The sequence below is a fragment of the Camellia sinensis genome, chromosome 11, assembly GCF_055761805.1.
Source record: "Camellia sinensis isolate YWXY chromosome 11, ASM5576180v1, whole genome shotgun sequence".
Lineage (NCBI taxonomy): Eukaryota > Viridiplantae > Streptophyta > Magnoliopsida > Ericales > Theaceae > Camellia > Camellia sinensis.
In genome coordinates, this window is record NC_138971.1 from 53,455,714 (window position 1) to 53,460,891 (window position 5,178).

Here is a 5,178-nt window from a genome sequence, read left to right on the forward strand (position 1 = left end):
CTTGCCCCCCATTTTGAACACCAACATTGACGATCATGGGTAGAGATGATGGTATTAGATGCAAAACTTGAGTTTCTATGAAGAACTTCATCATGGTTTGCAACTTTACTACTTTGTTAAACAAATCTTTTACCTCTACATCGCTGTGTAAACATCGGTCCTTCCAAATCTGGACATCATTCGCTTCCGATTATTAATGCTAAAATTACTACGTGAAACAAACAAGTATAAGCTAAATCATTTACTTCAGAATGCTTCGATTTCATGCGTTTTGAAAAAGAGTTTGAAAAAAGTGCAACTCAAAGAAAAAATGAGTCCACATGTATGGAAGTTAATATTATCCAAAGTTAAGCGAAATAACCTCCATCCGCCGACATCCAAAGAGACTAAACATGCATTGTAATAACCCAAAATTATTATTTTTTTAAATAATCAGTGCATAATTTAATTGAGCAAATTTTCGAATTTAGAGTGCTGTGTAAAATTCTGTGCAAAAATAGTTTAGTTTTGTATTTTTTTAAAATAGTAACCGATCTCAGAAAATTATGATATTTTATTATGTTGTTCCCATATGAGTCTATCATGTTGGATAAAAATTTCAAAATTAAATGATGAGTATTTATTTTATGAAAATTCGCGGACTGATTGGTGTTCAGTTTAATTTATAGCAGAATTTTTTTTATTAAATTTTGAATGTTTAGACCATGACTTGAGATAAAATTTGTTGGGTCTATTTTGGTATATAATTGGACCATGTTTGACTTATGGGTGAGGCCCATGATTTAGATTTAATTTAATTGAGTTTGGTTAATGACCCATGTTTAATTGTTTGGTCCTTTTTAATTAGGTGATTGGTAGTAATCACCTTGGGAGTTGTTATTATTTATTATATAGGATTATAATAAAGATTTGATAGTTGATTTTATGGTGTATACGATATTGTGAAAAAAATTATATATTTTATAAAGAATAAAATTAGGTATATTTTTGGTAGTGAGTAAAATATTATATTTTGCGGTGTACAAAAATATTATATTTTATGGTGAGAAAAAATTATATCATTTTATAATATATATTATAAAATTTTGAGATATTTTATAATATATTTTATATTAATTTTTTTTTATGTTAAAGTGTGTGAGGAGCCATGTGGGATTGTCCTCCACACCCCTCCCTTCCCTTTTCCACGTCAGACTACTTTCTTTCTCTTCTCTTCTCTTCTCTTCTTTTCTTTTCTTTTCTTTTTCCTTGGCCTTCTTTTGAGTAGAGAGCTGCGTCTCTCTCTCTCTCTCTAGCCTCCATTGTTGGTCAACTTTTAAGCTTCGAGTGGGAGTTCTTAGAGTGAGATTTTGCAAGAGTGTTGTAAATAAAAGTCGGAGAGCTCGTCGTAATCTTCGCAATGGTAGTCTCGGATTCATGATCGGGCAAGATTTGCCTTCCAGATTTACTTTTCTTCATTATTTGAGGTAGGGACTTTCTTCATATTTTTACATTAAAGCTATGTTAGGGTTACTTTGAGAAAATATATCATTATAAGAGGTATTGCATATAGATATATTTTCAAATTTTTGTTTGGTAATTTTTGGAAGAAAATTATATTGAAATGTTAAGAATGTTGGTATTTTGAGATTGATTTTGGGAAAATCATTTTGTGTTGTTAATTTTGTAAAAGAAATCCGAAAATAGAATTTAACAGTTGTATGGATTGTGTCTACATCATATTATGATTAGATGATTTATTTTAAAAAATATAAAGTTGAATTTTTTTATCTTTGATTTGGAATTTATTTTTGAGAAAAATAAATTAATGTTGAGGAATATGGAGTAAATGCTTAAGTAGGAATTATAGAGTTATTTTTGGATTAAAAACTCTAAAAGTATTATATTCATGATATTTTATAAAAGATGATATATTGATGATTAAGTTGTGTTCATTTTTATGAGAATAAAAATGTGAAATGTGAAATGTGGACTTTCAAACTCATAACCTTGAAGATGTTACTATTGAACATATTTCATAATTTTTGATGTAAATATCATGTTGGTTAAGTAATTTTAGAAAAAGTTGTGAAATTGCTATTGGTGGAGAATTTGGTAAAAATATTATCTTTTTAAATAGCTTGGTATGAAAAATGGTTAAGTTGAACTATAGTTATGTTTGAGGGATGATGCATGTGAAGTTAGGTTTGGTATTATTAATTTGAAAATTTTGGGATATAATAAACTTACTAATTTAGTGGATTAAATTAGTTTTGGTTAAAGGTTATATCCATTATGGTTAAAAGTGTGTTATTAAGTTTATACCATAATTTTTGACATAGTAGGATGGAAATGGTAATATTTAATAAGTAGGGATTTTCTACACTCTAATATGGTTTTTAGCTTAGTTATTTGCTATTGTGTGTAGATGATGAGATTTGGTTGTGGTTTGGACAAATCTAGGAATTGGGTGTGAAATGTAAAGAGGGATTTTAATGAATATGAAGTAAATGAGTATAAGACTTGAATATATGAACATGTTGTGTGAAAATAGTTGATTTTGGTGAATTGGGTTGATATTTGGAAAGATGGGGATTTTGCCCTAATTTTGATTAAATCATTATTTAGCATAAATAGTTGGAATTAACATTGAAAATGTGAAATTGGAAGGTTGTGGTTATAAATAGTGATATTGGATATGTAATATCTTACCTATTTAAGTTTTGAATAAAATATTTATTTTGATGTTGAACATCTCTTTAGAAATAATTGTATTGGGCTATTGGTGGAGGATAACTATGATTGTTGTAGAAATTGCATGAGGATTAGGCGATTTAATGCTAATCCATTGTTGGTGTCATTATATATAACCATGTTATAAATACATTGTATATGCATGTTTAGTGGGAGGAGAAAGGGGATGTACTCCATATATGACTATGTTATAAATACATTGTATATGTATGTTTATTGGGAGGAGAAAGGGGATGTACTCCATATGTGATTATGTTTATAAATACATTGCAAATATATATTTCTTTGGGAGGAGAAAGGGGATGGACTCCATTTTAAAGTAAGTTGGCCAGAGTGTCAAGGGTGAAAGACCCGAAATTTCATATATAAGTAGGTGCCAGTTCCTTCGGACGAAATATCCGTAAAATGGCAGGATTGAAGTGTTTATGTGTGTTTTGCATAGTTGGAAAACCATTGAGTTGTAGTCTTATTTTGGTTGTTGAAAGATAAAGAATTTAACTCATGAATTGAATAGCATATATGAACTGGAAATGAATTGAAGGAAAATGGAAGAAGATTGGTCTTAGTGGCATATGAATATGCAGGCCTTGGATTTAAAAGATTATGTAATAAAATCATATGGTTTTGACATGATATGATTTCACGTATATGTATAAGTATCTTTGTCTCCGCATATCTTTTAATGTTTTAATATGAGATTGTTCGGTGGGCTTTACTCACCCCTTGCCTGTACATGTGTACAGGGAATGCTTTTTGGATTTGCAGATCAAACAATGGGTTTTACCATTTCATAAGTATAATGTAGTGATGAATTGTACTACTTTATTTGTTGTTTGGTTGAGTGCTATTTTTTTGTAAAGAGTAGTATCCCCTCTTTTATTGTTAGCCTTAGGACATTTCTTTTATTTGTATGTAAATGTCATTGTTGTATAACGAGAAAGAATATGTATATTTAATTATTCATCATTTCATCCAAGGATGAAATGTTATTTGCAAATGGACTTAATTTATGAATATTGGTAATGTTATCGGAGTGATAAAATACGGGCGTGACAACATGATCCAAATCCAAAGAAACTAATGCAATACATACAACAAAAAAAAAATGCAACTAAAAACTTGGCTACTAACATGTGATATATGAACCATTTCAAGAAATGGTGTAACACTCATAATCACATAAGAAGTAAAGAAAATGTGAGATAAAATGAGCCTCGCCTTATTTATGAAAAAAATTGGATACAAGACATGGAAGAATGATGAAATAAAGAAAATATGATGCCAAGATATGGAAAGCTCTAAATAAAAGGGAGATATACATCAAAGCTACAAAAAAGAGACTACTCAACAAGGATAATGGAAGCAACTACTAACTAAAATAAAAACTAACATGGATGATTCGATTAGCAAAGCTATCAAATGAAAAAGAAAAGCTACAAAACACTACAAGATACTACATGATAATCATAGAAGCAATCAAATAATGAAGAGAACAAGGAATGAAAATAAGTTAAACCAATCATTCTCACCATAGGAAAGATGAGATGATGGTCTTCCTTAATCACCAATGGATATAGAAAATCGCATGATGATCATGAAAGCAAAATAGGAAAGAAACCAAAATGAGGACTACCATACTCATCATAGAGGGAGGGATGAGATGATAGACTTATTTGATCATCAAAGATATAGGAAATCAATGAAAATCATAGAAGAAATAAACATGAAATGGAAACTATGTTGGAAATAATGGTTTTTATAGGCTTATTTTGGGCCAACTTTGAACCCAATTTTAAGTGGGCCCCAAACGTCTTTTAGGGTGGGTCAGAAGAGATGACGTGTTCCTTGCCGCATGGTAAGTCACATGGTGAAGACGGTTCGTCAAAACCATTTATGAGTGAATGAGAACTTGACGTCGTTTTCGAGTTCGTGGAATGGATATTAAAGAAGTAAATGTGGGTTTCCTTGAAATGGGTTGTCTCACATTGAAACTTTAAGAAAACTTTTGTGAGTATATAAGTTCTTAGTGTACTAACTTGGGTTGGGCCCCGAGGGGGACCCCAAGTTTGTAGAATGGAGGAGTTATGGACAAAGTGAACCTTAGCCCAAACCACCACACATGCGCGCGCTGCTGCCGGCCGAGCCGTGTTGAGCGCGATTGTGGGTCGGGTCGGTTCCTATATTAATTTTTTTGGATAAAATTTATTTGAATTTTTAATGAAATCAAATTCAAATTTTGTGCCAAAAATTGAATTAATTTTCTATCCATTTTATTTTTATCCTTCAGTTCAAAATTTCCAACAGGTTAACTACTGGAAACTGCTCATAACTGCTGCAATTACACAGATAGAAATTGCACAGTTCAAACAAATCAATCTGTCTAGTAGATCTGTTGAATTTTGGACTGCATCTGTTCATTCAAAATTTGCACCTGTTCGGTTCAAA

General features: G+C 30.8%; 1 long non-coding RNA gene across 1 annotated transcript; it reads left to right on the forward strand.

The window, feature by feature from the left end:
- The first annotated feature begins 1,207 nt into the window (after positions 1–1,207).
- On the forward strand, positions 1,208–3,789 carry LOC145803130 (uncharacterized). The gene is made up of 2 exons (XR_014345240.1): positions 1,208–1,466; positions 3,477–3,789. It is a non-coding gene; the product is annotated as an uncharacterized LOC145803130 (long non-coding RNA).
- The last annotated feature ends 1,389 nt before the right edge of the window (positions 3,790–5,178 follow it).